Source organism: Ursus arctos, unplaced genomic scaffold (genome assembly GCF_023065955.2).
Source record: "Ursus arctos isolate Adak ecotype North America unplaced genomic scaffold, UrsArc2.0 scaffold_7, whole genome shotgun sequence".
Lineage (NCBI taxonomy): Eukaryota > Metazoa > Chordata > Mammalia > Carnivora > Ursidae > Ursus > Ursus arctos.
The window spans coordinates 22,762,115-22,781,770 of NW_026623089.1; positions in this window are offsets into that span (position 1 = coordinate 22,762,115).

Below are 19,656 nucleotides of genomic sequence, written 5' to 3' on the forward strand. Positions count from 1 at the left end.
CATACAGGTAGAAGTTACATGATTGTAAGGGTTAGAGAAATAGTTTTCATTGCTGGGAGCTTTAAAAAACTGTGCCCAGACTCAGACTCTACCAGTACCAATCCTTCTAAATAGCCGAGAATGGCAAGGAAACAAATCATCTCATTGTTCAGTTGCAGTGGTTCTCAAACTCTACTGTGCCTCTGAATGACAAGATGGGTTTGGTCAAACACCAGTTGCTGGGTCCGACCCCTAGAGTTTCTGATTCAGCAGTCTGGAGTGGAACACAAAAACACTTCCTGACAAGTTCCTAGGCGGTGCCCAGGCTCCTTGTCAGGGCCCACACTATTCTTGGCATCCCCAAGTTCAGTTACACATTGGAATGACCTGGGAAAATAATTAAAAGCCACAGTCAGCTCCACCCCAGGGCAACTGAATCACAATCCTCATGGCTGGATCTGAACATTTCTTAAGAAAACTCTCAAGAGTTTCTTGGGTGATTCTACAGTGTACCAAGATTTGAGAACCACTACCATAGAATCATACAAGTCTTACTTACTGTTGGACTTGTTCTCACCTTGTTCCTTGCACTTCCAGGAACAGGCCAGGCCACTTTACTCAAGTGTCAATCTTAGCATGTCAGGCCCCTGCTCTAATCAATTTCTCAACTTCTAGGCCAGAAAGTTAGGGGAATATAAATCTCTACATGGTGTTTCAGGCAGTGGGCAGTGTAAAAAGACAGCAATCCCTCTTAGGAAGAGAAATGTCTTCTTTATCTGTCCCCACATCTCTGTCTTCCTCTCCTCCACCTTTTCCACTGGAGACATTATCTTCCTTGGAGTTCAGTGCTGGATCTGCCAGAGGTCAGGCAAGGACACTGAAGCTGTTACTGTATGACACACAGAGGATGATACCCCCCGGAGTGCATTCACAGCCTCCCAGCAGCAAAGGGCATCCGCTAATTGCTCTATACTAGAGAGGTACCTCCAGTCAAAAATTCAGCTGAATTAATTGGCAACTCCATTATTTCTGCTGAAGATGATGGCTTGTTGTGGTGCCGGGACTCAGCTGGAGAGAGCATACCACCACAGAGTAATTAACTGTGTCCCAGCACTGACGGCGGTGCCCTCCCCTCTGCAGCTACTCGCCACGTCTCACCTGCCCACTTCGTGTGTCTGGGATAAAAGTAAGTAGCACTGGGGACATAACTTGAGCAATGCTCCTTCTATATTTTCAAATGAGATGAGAGATGCCTTGAGCTCGGGCATGTGGGTGATCAAGCAAAAAGCAAAATAAATCATGTCGTCCAAAGGACTCAAGGGATGCTCTGTTTTCTTCAAAAGCCTGGGAGCTAGAAATGAGAGGACTACAGAACTTCTGGGCAAAGGTGGTTTGGGACACTTCTTCATTCTCTGGCTGATTGTGAAGGCTCATTTAAGTTGAACTACGTATTCCCTGAGTTCATTTTGGGCACCGACACAACTTGAATTTTTCTGACTCTGAATGTGTTAGCCTCTGAAATCTTGACACAGTTCTCTTATTTATTTTAGAAAGGAACTGGAGACAAGGGGGAATGAGATAAGCCTCATTAGAAGGGTTTTCTCTTTTTTTTCTTTCCCAGCTTATTTGTAATTTTATCTAAACCAGGGATTTTCAACCTCATAACTTCTGACCCTTTGAACTGTATAATTCTTTATTTGGGGGGTTTGCCTTGTGCCTTGTAGGTGTTTAGCAACCTCCCTGTCCTCTACCCACTGGATCCAGTAGCCGACAATCCCTGCCCATCCCCAACCCCCTCACTACCACCCCCAACCAGTGTGGACAGCCAAAAATGTCCCCAGGATAGGAGGGAGGTGGGCAATGGGAAATTGTCACTGCTATGAACCACTGGTCTGAAACACCACCTATTCCTCTTTATAATTTTCTTGTGGGTTTTGGAAGTGCAGGCACTCGTAAAGAATTTTGCACTCGAAACGTGCTTTAGTGTGCATTTGCTTAGCTGAGCCTTCCCAGTGATGTTCAAGGTTGATAAGAGAGCACATGATTCTGAAAATCATACCTCAAATTCATGACAGAGCTGGGGTAAGAACTCGGGTCTCTAGATTTGTAACCCTGCACCCTGTTACTGCCATTACAAGTGGGGCACAAACTACGCCCATGATGTCAAATTTATATTGGGGATCGTGACTCTTCAGACCCTCCATGCTGCAATAACATATGTGACACAACTGATCCCATTCCTGTGGACTTTCATATTAACCAGGATCTGCAGTGGGCAGTCTGTTTCTCTGAACCGTTGCCCTTGTGGCCTGGAAAGTACTGGAAAGAAAAATACAAACTGAGAGGAAGTGATGGTACATTCTCTGGTCTTCACTAGCAGGTCTTTGTCAACTTTAAAGTGTTTCTTAAGTTATTATTAGTATAGTCTCAAGAGTCAAAGAACATTTACATACCTCAGCTCTCTGAACCTTAGCTATTTTTATTTTAAAGGTTCATTTATCTATTTGAGAGAGAGAGCGAGTGTGTGTGCATGAGTGGGGGTGGGCAGAGGGAGAGGAGAGGGGAAGAAGACTCCCTGCTGACTGTGGAGCCCAACGTGGGGCTTGATCTCAGGCTCCTGAGATCATGACCTGAGCTGAAACCAAGAGTCAGAAGCTTAATCCACTGAGCCACTCAGGCACCCCTCACATAGCTATTTTAAAGATTAAATGTGATCGAGACACTTATCCAAAAGCCCTCATTTCATCTAGTTGTTCACTCTGGGCTTGTCAACCATAAACCCTAAGTTTATAAAAGTTAAGTGAGTTGCCTAAGGTCACAAAAGCAGTCAGGGAAGTTGCTGACTTCCTGCACAACCTACAAGCCCTGGTTTCTCTCTGCTCAGGCTCCTCCCATGCTATCATTTTAATGAATTAATATAGAACTTAAATCAGTTCTCCTCTCTTTGCTAGAGAAGACAGTACCTGTGAATGGAATAAGCCCAGTTAAATGGTTACTTATTGTATTAAATAAATAGGTACTGAGCATCTCCTTTGGGCATGTCATTGTACAATGCTGCCTCTCCTGAGTTCTCTTTTATAAACTACTTCTAGACAACACTCAAAGTTCAGACATGTACCTGGTGGCGGGGGGAGAGGGGGGACCTGGTACATGTGTGCGCACGATGTGAATCTTCTTAGTAAACCTCTTTATATTTCTATATTTGAATCGTTAATCCTATTACATGTACAAGCCTTATTTATTAACTGTTCACACATATGTGGACACACACCCAACCACAGCACTCTAGTTTCCTGTTTTCAAGTAGTCCCTTCAGTGCTTCAGTCAATGTACAGAGGCTGATACACCAAGAGTTGAACTTATTTTTAACTTCAAAGATGTAGCTTGTGGCTTCATGATCATGATTGGTTACTTCTCCAAGTGAAAGAACGAGAGTAGGTGATTATGCTGATGAGTAGGAGTTTTTGGTTTTTGAAATAAAAACCTAGGATTTTGTGCAAATGAAGAGTTTATTCTCATTGGATATGGCTTACCTAGATTGAAAACATGCACAGTGCTTTTACTTTCCAGAGGCTATAAGGAGGCCTCCTTTAACTTGCCTTGTACTGATTGGAAGAGAGTGAAATAATGACAGGATGGGTCATTAGAGAGGTGGCCTTAATTTATGAAGAGATAGCGATCAATGGGTCAACTGCCAGCCCCAAGTCTGACCCACATGTCCCAGCTACTTGGGACCACTGTGTTGACCAAGCTGTACAGACAGACCTAAGCAGATTTTTCTGCCTTCTTCTCTCAAAGTGCTCTGTTCCAGTGTTTCATTCAGTATTTGTCCTGTGAGCCTTCCCTAATCCCTCATCCTGAGTGGGAAATACCAGTCAACAAGCCACTAAAAGCTACATCACTTTAAAACTTAATTTCGAAACTTCAAACGGATGTGCTGAACTTGAATTTTAAAAGCTAGAGTCCTTTAAAAAGGACGTTGGCAGGGGTAAAATCTTTTCTTTTCGAAGAGGTTTTTGTTTTGCTGCTGTTTTTTATAACCCAAGTGAAAATATGGGCCGCAGTCCCTGTGTTCTTCAGCAAAAAGAACTTCATTCCTCATCATTAGCTACAACCTAGAAATGAAGAAAATTCATATTTACCTTCTTCCTTTGGTTAATAGACCAACAGGGTTTAAACTCTGAGAAATGTCAAAGTGTTCTAATCCCTCATTGCGTATTTTAATTTACAAATCTTTTATTTATTTGCTTGTTTTTCCTTCCTTTCTTTAGACTACTGGACTACTGCAAGATTTGAGTTTTGTATTTACCTACTTAGCCCCAAATCTTTTCTTTCTTCTTTTTTTTTTTTCTCTCTAAGAACTTCACTGGCGCTTTTTACCATTTTTAGTTGGGAAAATGAACAAAGCTTTTATAGACTGTGTCAGCCCCATGTTAAGCTTTAATTTATAGAGTGACTTTGAGATTTGAAACAAGGTAATTGGCAGAGTAGTGAACACTGTGGGAAATGTTTTACATGAATAAAAAGGGAAAGTTAGTTAACAAATATTTGTTTAACAACTGCTGTGTTCAGAACCCTATGTTCAGCAGCTCAATGGACAAAGGTGGTGCAAAGAAAACAGAAGTGCTGAGAGGCTTACTGCATAAGTGGGGGCCTGAGGACTGAAAAGACACAGGGAAATGATTTACAAAGTCACATAGCAGAAGTCCTGAGTTACATAAGACAAGTGGAACAAAAGAAACAAAATGGCAGGATGAGTATTGGCGTTATACCCCTACATCTATGCTCAGAACATGGCTTCGTCACCTGTGAACAGCCATGTGAACTTGGGAAATTTACTTACACTCAGAAAATGTCACCTTCCCCTAAGTAATACGGGCTTCATATTCTTTATGTAACAGGGTCAGAGGTAATACCTGCAACATATTGCGCACAGTATCTGGCACACATACGGGCAAAGACAGCATGGCACCTGCCGCGTCGATGGCCATGGTGGGTGTAATTTCTGTCACTGTTGTTGGTGCTGCTACTACCAGTGCCACCACTGCTTTCATTACCACAATTATGATTTTAATTGCTTTATCCTTCCAATCATTACCCATCCATTTGGAAGGAACTAGAATACTTCCCCTCGGGCTAAGGGATATGCAACTGCACATGTGTGTTTGAAACTCTACCTAAGAACCGATCTGAAGATTTAAGTTTACAGTGTTCCATTCTGTAATTCTAGAAGTCCTACAGGTCATCTGGATTTCCAAGGAATGGAGGAAACAAGAACGCCAACACACAAAAAATCCAAGTAAGTTTGTTGTAGGTGCAGTGCTAAGGTGTCAGTAGTAGTGTCTACTATCAGAATAGTCACCATTATTGAAACCTTAGAATGCGACGTGCTCTGTGTTAAGTACTTTACAGAAACTATCTCAGGGATCTCAGAGCAATCTTATAAGGCAGAAATTATACTTTTGCCCATTTACTACTAAGAAACTGCAACTGGGAAAACTTACTCTACCAAGGTCATACAGCAGCCAACAGAACCAGAATTTTGAAATTGGTATCCACCCACAAAATATTTAACTGCTACTCTAGTGCCCCCATGACTAATCTCCAATCTCTTAAATAAGTAAGACATATGGTTTTATGTGAATTACTTCTGAAGAAGACCAGTTTCATTCTTCTCTACTTATTTGTATTGTTTTACATTCATGATACGGCTTTCCGTGGACCTCATCCTCAAATCCTGAAGCTGCCTTCATCTCACAAGAATCAGAGGGATCTAAAGGTCCTAGACAACTGCTTTGTTATTCTGAAGAACGTAGTCATTGGATGGCCCTGGACTACTGCTGAATGCTTGATTTTGCAACACAGCAACCACCACCAAATCACCCAAATGGCATTCTATTCCTGAGCCACAGTAGAAAAGGGAGATTTCATTGGGATCTTTATATCCTGGAGAGTTGTATGGTTTGTCTTTACAAAAAGAGATATATTTTTTAAATTGGTTATCCCTTTCCTGCCTGCCGTGCTTCCATCAACATTATTTTCCATGAGATTATAGGATACCTTACTACACAGGTTCTGACCAAGGAAACAACAAGCAGTGAAAGATGCAAGACACTGGGTACAATCTTTCATGGTGGACAGAATACAAGTGTAGAAGAGAGAGCATGGTTCTTACTATTTTAGATAAAGCTGTACTTACAATATATATTTTTAAATTATTCCTGTTCTTTAATTGGACTCTATTGGCTTAAAAATATCCATAGTCGAGAAAGAACTCTTCTACCATGAGAAGGAAGGAAGAAAACAAAATGAAACATGATTCCCTTGAAATGAAGCTGAGACTACCCCAGGCCAGGTACTCTCAACCAAGACAAACAGTCAAAAGTGGTGGGAAAGGTTGGAGTATTGCCCGGAATGGTTGACCCTCACCATCAAGGGACTTAAGATTCTGTTACATGGTGGAAACAAGAAAGAGTATGACAGATCTTAGAGGATCCCCTTAAACATTAGTACTGTTTTATTCAAGGATAAAGTTTAATGGAAGATTCCAGGACTCCCATATAACACAATGCCATCACAAGCTCACATCCCTCAGGAAAACTTGCAGTTGCTGTACTTGCTGTGGGCAATTTGAATGTGGAGTCAGTAGTGAAGAAAAGTTATCATAAACACCAATTATGCCCTTGGGGCTAATTACAGAAATAAGAACTATAGCATTGACTTATTTATTTTGTTTTGGTGTTTGACATGTATATACATACCTATATATCTATCTATTTCTATAGTCATCTTGTAAACTAATTTTCCTCTTCCATTCTTGCTTGGCCCCATTATTTGACATATGATGGTATATTGATGGTTGACTATACAATATAGCCCACAGGTTATGGAACATTAAGACAGGATCATTGTAATGGCCGTAAGAACACTCCCCACAGATCCCCAGCCACAGGGTGTGTAATTGACCAAGGTCTTCAGCTGCTGTGCTCTGAAATCCAAAACTTCACTAGTGCTGGGGCCATGCCTTGCCTGAGTTGTTCCAAGCCAATGACTGAACATGACAGCAATATGAAAATAGGCTCTTTCCTAGGAGAAATGCAGAATTTTGGCTCAGGACTCCTCGTGAGCCCTCCTGAACTTTCCTTGGACTGCACAGCAGCTCAGGGTGCTCCCACTCAGCTTGCCTTCCTCCTCTCCTTCACTGGGGTGGGTGACAGGCATCAGACCTCCTAATATCTGACATCTCTCCCAACCTCTCCTAGTTCCCTCATTTTCTTTTACAGGGGTTTCCTGGGAAATCCCTTGACTATTTAATTTGTAAATATTTTAATAGACATAGAATCATTGCATATTTAATCCCATCTTGTCCTCTGCTTTCCAGACTAACACAATCATCACGCAATAAGACAAATAAATGCCATGCAGAGATTCTGGGTTTAGAATAGGGAATAATAACCATGAATTTCTGGGCTGTACTTTTTTTGATAAGGGAGTAAAAGAGGCATATGAGGAATGGGATATTACATTAGGAAAGAACTGTCTTTCCTTACGTTTCTTTTAAGAACTAGAAGTTGGAAAGAAAGCAGTTGTGAGTAGTCAAAATGGCAGATTTTACAGATGACTGCCAACATCTTTAAACTCTTTTCTCTAGGTCTTGTCCAGGGTCAGTGGTATGGAGGGTCTGACGGTGGTGGTATGGCTGGTACAAGCTGTGTGGATGTGCTTAGCAACAGAAGCACGAGAGTGTTCAGGGACCACTTGTCAGCAGCAGAGTTGGTATCATTCTTGCTCCTAGCCGGCATCCTTGGCCTTCCAGCATTCTCCAGCTCATGGTGTGAGCTTTCATAATTCCTGTTTTGTTTCCAACTCCTATCATTACTTCTTCCTGTCTGCAAATAAGAACCCGGACTGTGTCAGTCTAGGTTTTTATAGGAAACAGATGATGGAATCAATAGGATAATTGAGGGTAGTTTAAACACTGTTGACAAAGGTATGGGCAGCATTAAGAGAAAACTGCAAAGGACAATGAGCGCTCTGCAGCGAGCAGCAGCAGGGAGTCAATATCCCTACCCTCCTGAGGAAGCTAGGGTAGGAAAGATCACCAGAACTCAGAAAGAGAGCTTTAACTATCGGAGACAGCTCCAGCCAGGAGCAGGACATCTCACGGAGGAAGGAGGAATACAGCCACTGCAACTCACAGCTCAACAGTGAGGGAGCTGGGGCTTTAAAAAGTGACCCTCTTTCCTCTCCCCTTCGACTGTCCTCCTGGTTCCTTCCATTGGCTGAAGTCAAATGGAAGCTGGAAAGCAAGTAAGCCTGTTGGTGCAATTCATAAAGATCAGCATCCCATGGCAGATGGAAGGATGGAAAATGGTAGACGATAGGTATGCAGGAAGAGACCATATCCATCCAGTCCACTGACTGACAGAGAAGGCAAATGTTATTGCTTTTGGTTAAGCTTAATTTAGAACGTTAACATATTCTCCTTAATACATCTACAAACAGAATCCTCTGGCAGGTTTGACCTGATTCATTGATTATGAAATGGGCTTTTTAAAATGTTTAATAATGTATGGTTTATACCAGAGGATTCAGAAAGATGAGTGAGGCTATTACTTTACCCTTACTTTGAAAAATATTTTCACCAGATACAGAATTCTGTATTGCTGTTTTTTGTACCATGTTCAAGATGTCCTTCTCTTGTCTTTTGGTCTGCATGGTTTCTGAGGACAAGTTAGCTATCCATCGTACCATCATTCTTTTGTACGTAATGTATCTTTTTTCCCGTTTGCTTTTAATATATTCTATTTATCTTTGGTGTTCAGTATGTGTGTGTGTGTGTGTGTGTGTGTATATATACACATATATCTACACATACATATATACATATATATAATCAAATATATATTGAAATATATATATTGAAATATAGGTATTAAAATATATAATTAAATATGTTGAAATATATGTATTGCTATATATATATGTATGTATATACGTATATATATGTATATGTAATTTCAATTTTAAAGCCAAATTTTAAAGTTCGATTTTAAAGTTGCTTTTGGAAGAAACACTTATCCAGACCAAGTTATTTCTTTATGCCAGAAGGGGAATATCCATTTGTAATTTATTTTGTAAGAATACAAGTTTTTGCCAAGTCTTTTAGGAATTGCTCCAACATTGCTTTTGAATAAACCATTCTTCTAAATCTAGAAGTTCATTTTATCATATAAATAAAAACTGTTTTTATTTGAATCTCTTTCTTTTTTTTTTTAAGATTTTATTTATTTATTTGACAGAGAAAGAGACAGCCAGCGAGAGAGGGAACACAAGCAGGGGGAGTGGGAGAGGAAGAAGCAGGCTCCCAGCGGAGGAGCCTGATGCGGGGCTCGATCCCAGGACTCCAGGATCACGCCCTGAGCCGAAGGCAGACGCTTAACGACTAAGCCACCCACGTGCCCCTATCTGACTCTCTTTCTGATCTCTAAACTTTGCCATTGGTATAATACAGGTGACTATATTCTTTTAGTTTCTGCCTGTATAATGTGTTTTTAACATCTAGTACTAGATATCATTACTCCACTTTTACTAATTTATGTATGTATATATTATATATTTCTTCACAAATTTATTTCTAGATAGTATATTTTATTATTATAAATTATATAGTTACATTATATAACATGGTGTTCATTGTGATCAGAAAGCTGTGGAATATTCACTTTGGGTGACACTAAATTATTATTCCATTTTTAATATCTTTCATTGTATCACTTGGTTTTCCATGTATATAATGATATCATCTGCAGGAAATGATGGTTTTTAATTCCTGCTTTCCAATTTTAATATCTCTTATTTCTTTATAAAAATGCAATCTGTGGAATGGGAAGAAATATTTGCAAGCCATATATCTGATAGTTAATACCCAAAATATATAAGGAATTCCTGCAACTCATTAAAAAAAAAAAAACCTGATTAAAAAATGGGTAGAGTAAGTGAATAGATACTTCTCTAAAGAAGCCATATAGATGGCCAAGAAAAATGAAAAAGTGCTCAACAACACTAATCATCAGGGAGATGGAAATCAAAACCACAGTGAGCAATCATTCCACCCGTTAGGATGGCTATTATCAAAATAACAAAAGATGACATGTTGGTGTGGATATGGATAAAAGGAAAGCCTTGTACATTACTGGTAGAAATGTATATTAGAGAAGGCACTATGGAAAACAATATGGAGTTTCCTCAAAAACTTAAAAATACAACTACCATATGATCCAGCAATCTCACCACTCAGTATATATCCAAAAAAATTGAAATCAGGATCCCAAAGAGATTATCTGCACCTCCATGTTTATTGCAGCGTTATTTACAATAGCGAGACATGGAAGCAACCTAGATGTCTGTGAACAGATTATTAGATAGAGAAAATGTGGTTTATAAATACAGTGGAATATTACTCAGCCTTAAAAGAAGGAAATACCGCTATTTGCAACAACACGTATAAAGCTGGACAGCATCATGCTAAGTTAATAAGCCTGGCACTGAAGACAGACACGGTGTGATACCACTTACAAGAGGAATCCAAAATAGTCAAACTCCTAGAAGCAGAGAATAGAATGGCTATTGCCCAAGCTTCACCTGGAGGGGGAACAGGGAGGCCAGGCATTCACTACTGGGTGAAAAGTTCTGGTTACACAAAATGAGTAAGTCATAGACATCTACCATATGGTATATTGCCCGTAGTTAACAATCACATAGTAAGTAGTTAAAAATTTGCTAAGAAGGTACATATTACGTTGTGTCCTTACTAAATAAATAAATGGTCAGGAGAAACTTTGAGGAGGTGTGGATAAGTTTATGGTGTAAACTGTGGAGATGATTTCACGGGTGTATCCTTATCTCCAGACTCATCGAGTTTTATACATTAATTATGGATAGCTTTTTGCATGTCAAAAAATTTTTAATTAAGAAACTACACACTATTATCTAAATATTTTCTGTCTGTAGGCTCTAAATTATATGAGCTATAACTAAAGCAATGCAAAAATATATTTATTCAAACAATAAAAAGTATGCATTAATTGGTATGCATTAATTCTCCTCTCCTATTCACATGAAACATTGGCCTTTGTTTCCATGTTTTATGTGGTATCTTTTTTGGGTCTTAGTATCTATATTATACTGCGTTTCAGCAAAAGAATTAGGAAGCCCTTCTTTTTCTGGGCTCTGAAACAGGGAATCAGGGAAGCACAACTAAACACCACTGCATACCATTTCACACATATCAGACAGGAACAATAATTAAAATGTTAACAATAATTAAAATATATCAATTCCACGTTTGGAGAAAGATGTGGAGCTTTGCTCTCTGCTAATAGGAATATAAATTTATAGCACCAATTTGGAGAAGTCAGTAAATCCTAGTAAATATTAAGATGCACATACAACACAAGCCATCAATTACACTCTCAGGAAGAGAACAGAGGACTTTTTACATTTGCTTGTAAAAAGACTTCGTAAAGGCATGTTTTTAATGCTATTGTTATAAAAGAAGATCCTGAAACAAATGTCTTTCGGTAAGAGTGTGGATAAATCAATGGTGTCACAGTTATAGTTGAAAATTAAGTTAAAGCCATGAGTATCAACATAGTTAAATATCATAATGTGGAACTTAAAAAAATGTTACAAAAAGATATGCATAGTTTAATTTCATTTACATAAAAGATTTAAAATATGAAAAAAATGTATATTTTTGGAATAAAAATGTAGTTAATCTATAAAGACATATATTCAATTAGGAATAGATGTAGGGATTTAATGCCTTGTTGAATTTTTAATGCCTTTCAAACATTTATGGAAATAGCTTTCTTCTTTTTTGGACTACAATTGTGAAATATACCATTTGATCTGATTTTGAAAGATCATTGCATTCTTGTTTTGAAACACATTTTAATTGCAAGTGTTATTTTAATACATTTCTAGATTTTATTTATTTGGAGTTTTTTCCTTGATATTTGTAAGAAAAAACAGACTATATTGCTGCTTTTTTAACATGTTATTTTAGCAATAATATTATCCCAACTTCATTTTACACCAACTTTATTTTAAAAGAGTATTGAAATATTTCTTCTCATCTATGTTTCAGTGAGTTTAAATAATATTTCTCTATATATTCGTAAAGTTTCAGTAATCTATACCTAAAAAGCCATTGATGCTGGTACTCTGTTAAGAATAGCATGTGACTAACATAATATAATAAAAAATATTATTAATAAAAAATAAAAAAAAGAATAGCATTTGAGTAATTGTCCACTATTACTCTCTTTGGCTATTTTATATCATTTTCTTCTGCAGGCAGATTTACTAATTTATATTTGCTAAGAAGAACACTCCTTTCATGTGGATTTTGAATCTATTTGCTCAGTCTTGAGCTAAGACATTTCAGTTTAGTAACGTCCTTTGTCTCAATATTTATTTCCCTATTCCCATTTCTTATTTTATGTGTGTGTTTTCTCCCTTTTAATTCAGTGTATAATCTTTTATTTTGTTTGGATTTTTCAAATGACAAGTGAATAGATTTATTATTTTCACTACTTTCTTTTTTCTAATTCATTTTATGTTATACCCTTATTATATTCCTTCAACTTTCTACAGGCTTTGTTATTGGTCACTTTCTAACTTACTGATATGGATGCTTAATTTGCTTTTACTTTTTATTGTTTGAATAAATATATTTTTGCATTGCTTTAGTTATAGCTCATATAGTGGAATATAGCATTTTAAAATGTTACTTTCTATAGATTCTATGATTTCAGTTTGCATTTTCTGTTCTGTTTTCTAGTTTTATTGGTTTATTAATGAGTTAATGTATTAATTTTGACTAAAGTTGTCATCTATGCCATTTCTACTTTTTGGAAGGCATTGAGTTATTCTTTATTGCTTATTACAAGATCAATTTTATTAGTATTCCAGGGCCCTTGAAATGTGGTATATTCTCTCTTTTCATAAAATGTTTCAGACCAAAGTAGCTAGATTCTTTTAGGCCATACTATTTTTTTTCATTTTTAATCTACAATCTCTGATGGACATAGATGCAATTTGACATTATCTTTAACATGTTGGCTATGCACTCTATTTTTTTTTTAAGATTTTATTTATTTATTTGACAGAGAGAGACAGCCAGCGAGAGAGGGAACACAAGCAGGGGGAGTGGGAGAGGAAGAGGCAGGCTCCCAGGGGAGGAGCCTGATGTGGGGCTCGATCCCAGAATGCCGGGATCATGCCCTGAGCAGAAGGCAGATGCTTAAAGACTGAGCCACCCAGGTGCCCCTGGCTATGCCCTCTAAATAGTGTTTATTGCTAAAAGAATTTTAAAGAACTACATAATAAATATTATGATAAGAGAAAATAATGTGTTCTTTTTAGAGCCTCTGAGATCAGTCAATAGATTTACCCCTCGTTTGTCACCTATGGAGAGTTATGTTCTAAAGAAAATATGGAGACAAGTGTATTCAGTAATTCCTACTACTTACTCCAGTAAGAATGAACACACTTGTTAAAAATAATAAACAACACACAACTATACACATATGCATACAATTATCCTATTCCCTGGATCTGTTCCCATTTGTATAAGGCAGTCTGTAAAGGGTAGTAAACACCATCATTATTTATAAGACTGGCTTATATGTGGTTATAAGTCAGAATAAGCAAGCTTTAGAAAAGCTTTCTATTTTGGTATCACGTATACACAATGAAACGAAACGTACATTTTTAGACTCACTATACATTTCTTTCTCAAGATACGCTCATTTGATCTGGGAAGGGTTCAAATGCAGCTGCATATTTCAAATTCCTGGAACAGCAACACATATTTAAGCTACTGATTAGAGAGTGGAAGTGTGGGAAACAAGAAATTTGGTGTTCAAAAGAGGAAAAGCCTTGAACTCAGAGTCAGTGGCCAGTAGGGCTCGATTTCATCACCATCAGTGTCTAAGTGACTTTGCAAAACCGAGACACTCTGCATCTCCTAGTTCTGCCATCTGTTCAACAGCTGTGATTGCCATTTCCCTATAAACTTTAATGAACTGGTTCACAAATGGAATTAGATGAATTTTGACAACTCTGAAGCCAAGAAACTTCTAAATTCAAAATGGTGGTATTGATGTTTCCTCCAAACTCCTTCCCTCAGAACAGATGAACTCGTCTTCCTCCTGGTCTGCCCCCAAATGCTTTATGTATGAGAGTTTCTAGTGAAATAACCTTGTGTTCATCTTTTACACATGTTTAGAGACTTTAACATTTTGGTTATCAGCTCAAAATCAGAGAGTTTACATTCCAAGTTTATCTTCACAGAACTGCAAATGCGTCCTATGACGGCTAAAGTCGGGCTGTCTGTACATGCATTTCCATTCATTTCAACAGGCATGCACTTGTCACATGTTATTTTAAAAAATATACCTGTGTCATATACTGGGGTTATTCAAAGTTAACTAAAACTGTGTCCTCCAAGAGCTTCCAGTCTAACATAGCTACTCTTGCTATTTTCCTCTTCACAGAAATACCCTATAACAAGCACAGTCATACAGAGGTCCCATATGAGAGCCAAGAAGCAAATGGAGCTTTCTAGAGTAACATTCAGGGTACCCAGCATGTTAGCCTTATGTTAAAATAAATAAAAAAAAAACTACTGAGACATAATGAGCCCTTGTGATAGAAGCCTAAATACTCAGAATTCACCACCTCAATGAGATGGAAAGGTAGCAGCTTCTGACAAGCCTTTTCCAAGGCAGTGACTGGGATATAGGAACATGTAGGCAAATAAAGCCGGCATTAGGCACGAAGGGACGTTCCACCAGGAACGACACACTTGCTAATACGTATTAATTTTTTTGAGCAATTAGCTTACAAATATAGGGCAAGAAAAGCATTTTATTTCCTTTCCTATGTTCGAGTTTCTGCGCTTTGTAAAATGCAACGGAACCATATCCAATAGCTGAGGGTCTGCTTTAAAGTGATCACCTGTATATCGTATTAGCCGAGTGTGAGTGGCTAGCGTTGTATTTGTCCGGGCTTCACATTAAAGCTTCATGTCATAAACAAAACTAAAAGTGGATTTTTCTATGCCAACAGTGCAGACATCCCCCTTTCCATGTTGTATCTTTTTATAGCTTCCATCGCTATAAGTTACAAAGGGCAGTTTTAATTCCCCTTCCTCGGTTGGGATCGCCGTCAAGCTACAGGACCTTCCTGACCGTGCCCAGCATGGTGCTCATCAGCAGAAGCGCTTATAAATATCAGGTCATTTTCAGCTACTGCATCTGAGCAAGGAGGATCTGAAAATACTTAGGTGTCCAAATGCACAATACAAGAGCATTCTCCATTTCTGTCAATTATGATTTGGGAAAATAAATCCCTTCTAATTCTGAGCAGCTTCAGAAAAGCTATTTATTGTTAACAATTATTCTGGGGCTCCAGAATATCTAGGCAGCTGCACTGTCCTCACATGCCTCTACTATGCGCCGGGATCGGTGACGTGGCTGCTACCATTGCGTTCTCTTAATACTGAGTCGCATTAGATCCACTTTTTGTTTTGGGAGTTCTTATATTCATAAGACCCTATTTTTTTTTAACATGCATTCACTCACACCCAACCCTGAGTGTTTAATGGAACCCAGGTGACTCTGTTAACCATCGTACTCATTATATTGAATAATCCATAAATAAATAACATGAAAACAAGTCATTTTTACACTCAGATGCTTTTTTCCCCTAACCTCTTTCTCCCATTTCAGTTCATAGTTGCTGTTGAACATTACCCTGTCAACTCTTCAAGTATTTGACTACAAAATATGCTTGGTAAATAATGTAGGGGGATTAACTAAATGGCACATAATTACCACAAATTTAGAGTCCTGTAAAAGAATATATTTTATCCATGATTAGAAGGCTTACAGACTTTCCAAATCCATTTTAATATATTTGACAGTAAGCCATAGGAAATTTTAAACAGCAGACAACGCTTATTCAGAATTCATAATAACTCAGCCTGAAATTATTGTATTATTAAAGACGGCAGCACATGAAGCTACTAATTTGTTTCCTTTTCCTGAACACACACTCTCCCTCCCAGCACACTGGTACACACCCCCACACCGCCAACTATAAACTTTCCTATGCCAAGAGCTGCACGAAATTAGAATTTCAGTTGTTTTTCAAACTTTGCCCCTCTAACAAGATATATGCAGTTCTGCTACACACTCAAACAGGTCAATTAAGTGAAGCAATGAAGCAGTACAGGAAACACTAAATTTTTCCTTTTTTTTTTTTTTCTCTTTACTTAATTGGTGCCAAGGCAGGCTGGGTGCACTATCTCTAGCAGGAGAAAATGTCCATGTAGTAATTGTCTCAACAGCTTTTGAAATGTCACTAAAAAAACCTTTATCTCCTCGTAACAGGGCTGGGTCCACAACACTGATGAGGCAACTAGGGAGCCCCCTAGAAACTTGAACTATTCTTTTAAAAAAATGCTCCTCAAACGGATCAGAATCCATGAATATATTGTATCTCCAACCACTGTTTTTGTCCAAAAATGTATGTTTATGTTGGAGCAGCAGACCATCCCCATCCCACCCGTGACTCCTTCTTGATACAGACGCTTTCACTAATAGCATGGGGGAGTAATCGCCGAACTCACTGCTGATTGCGTCCTCGCGCCATGGGGTGGGCTCAGCCTCCACAGAGGGCAAGCTGGACAGCGGACATCCCAGGAGCAGTGCTCAACAAGCAGAAGCTAGTGCATCAGCTCCCTTGCTAATTGAGCGGTATGGCTCTGAATGTGTCCTATGCCATCTCCCAAGCAGCAGCCTGCTCACTGATGCCCCCTGTCTTAGGCTCTCTTCCCTTTCCTGCCTCAGTCTCCACTTCTCCTACCAGTACTTCTTGGATCATTCCTCAAATAAACTATTTACAATCAAACATATCTCAGTATTAGGAAACCTTCTTAAGGAATTCTCATACACGAGGAGAACAAGACTATAGATTCTTGGAGTCAAAATATCTGGGTTCAAATCTTTGTTTCCATCAGAATAGTTGTGTGATTTGGAGAAATACATGTATCCTAGCTACATTTTACATTAGTTTGCTCATATCACACAGAATCATGCATGTAAACACACCTAGAGTACCACCGGACACATAGCAAATATCAAACAGGTTTTAATACTAACTGCTTTTATTACTATTATGGTTAGAGCCAAACGTTGGGCTGCTAGAAATAAAATAAGCAAACAAACAATGATAAAGAAGATAGATATCCCGACTTCCACCCTTAAATTGTTCACGATCGAAAGGAAAGGTAGACACACAAAAGAATAACATCGATTATAACTTTAAAATAGTTGTATATAAAATATCATTTCCTTTCACCTTCTGTGAATGTTCGGATGATTTTCTACTTGACATGCACATATGCTAAGCCCAAGGGATAGCTGAGTATAAATGATTTTTGTTATTCAGGTAATATACTATAGAATCCTTACGCAACTAACAAAGAATCCCTGCTTTAAATTAAACTCAGTAAATGTAGATGCCCTGATTAATTTGATTTACATATTTGATGTGTCAGATTCCCTTAAAATAAGGCCAGCCTGTATTGAAACAAGTCTCGTAAGCCCCCGCTGGAGCCTCTTCATCCCATGGTCTTCCATTCACCCAGTAAATAAAGATGCTCCGAGGGGAAATGCTATCTGTTAGATTAATTGCTGAGCTAATCCAATCATTCTATTCCATCAGAACATTTTCTTCATTTATTTCTGGCAACATTGAAAGACAGTCCTCAAAGGAACCTTTCATGTCCTCATGGATGGCACTGGTACAGGATGACAAGGAAGCAATGGATGGAGGAGCAGGACTGCTGACACCAGCACAGATAAAAAAGGGTACCGGCCACTCCTCTGAACGTGCCCTATTTTCTCTTTTCTTGCTTAGAGAGAAACATACCTAATGGAACAATCTTAATGAGGAGACTTTGCTATCCATTGGGCCAGGACCCAGTTGGCTTGACACTGAACCGGGACTTGGTTCTGGGATGGAGTCCAGGGTCAGATGCCATGTGGGATAGTCAGTATACTGGGAGAAACTGCTCCCTGGCCCAAATCCAGAAATGAGCCTGACAATAAGAACATCGGCTCTAATTAGAAGAGAAAGCTGTTTGTTCCTCCTCTGTGCTGTCTCCTTCACTCCCTCCAGTCACCTCAAATAATGATAACATTGATGATATATTTTCAAAGAAGAAGACAGAGAAAAACAAAGGTTTTAAGACCCTGGTTCTCATCAACACCTTGGAGCCGAGTGCCTGCCTGGCATGAGACACCAAAAAGGACAGGGAGGGTATCCGCCCTTTATGAGATGCCTTTCTTTTCTAGAGCATGTTTATAGACTGACTGTAGCTGCCATGAACTCACGGGTGTGACTGTCTCTATAGATGATCAGTCCCTTTAGTCCCTTTGAAAACATATGCATTTGAAGCTTTTCTTCCCTTTGAACATGGAACGCTGATAAAAGAAATTTTGTTGTTGGTAACACACGGATCTGCCGTTCTATAACTTGAAAGCCCACCTGCACTTTAAAGATGAAACCTCAGCCCAGCCCCCGGGCGGGAAAAATAATAAATTAAAAAGAGCAGTTCTGTTCTGCTTTGAGAAAAATCTCGAGTTTCAAGAGTGAATAATTAGAGAAAATCACAGTTCTGCCTTGCTGCTTTTTCCATTTCTGTGTTCTCCTTGCAAGACCTTGACATTATTGGAAACCGTGGTCTATTCTTTCCTTCTAAGATTATGCAATTCAAATTGTGGACACTCCCTCGTGGCTGTGGCACGCGAACCTCTGAGTGTGGCATCTGTGCCATGTGGCTCTAGAAACTCATGGTTAGGCAGTTCATTCTCAATGCATGCCACCCCCCACGTGCATCACAAGGTAACTTTGTTAGGACTTAGGGCAACTCACAAAATCGTTTTTCCTTCAAATTATGACAGTATTTATTTCTTACACTTCTCATTTTGAAAAATAATTCACTCATCTTGGATCCAGCCCAGATAGAACTATTCGATATTCACCGACCCCACACCCTGGGTCCTACCCTCTTTGCTTCTACTGTTCCTTCCACTTAAAGTACTTGTCCCAAATATTCTTTATCTTGTTTCAGTAATTTTAATGTTTTGTCCTTCAAAATCCAGATCATCTGATTCTTTTTTTTAAGATTTTATTTATTTGAGAGAAAGAGCATGAACAGAGCTGAGGGGTTGGGGGAGAGGGAGAGGGAGACTCCCCACTGAGCAGGGAGCCTGATGCAGGGCTCCACCCCAGGACCTTGAGGTCCTGACCCAAGCCAAAGGCAGATGCTTAATCGACTGAGCTACTCAGGCATCCCCAAATCATCTAATTCTTATTCCAGAAAGCCCTCCTGATTTTTCTAGCTAATGGGACCTCTCCTTCCTCACCGAACTCATAACATGCTCTCTTTTCTTTCCATTACACTGAACCCTATTCACTTTGTCTACTTGTAAAAGCTTCCCTGTTTGAGAATCTGTCAGTGACAGTGTCTCCTGAAATACTTCTATTGGGATCTGAAAACCAATAATTATTGTTGCACTCGCTTATTAGAATATTTGC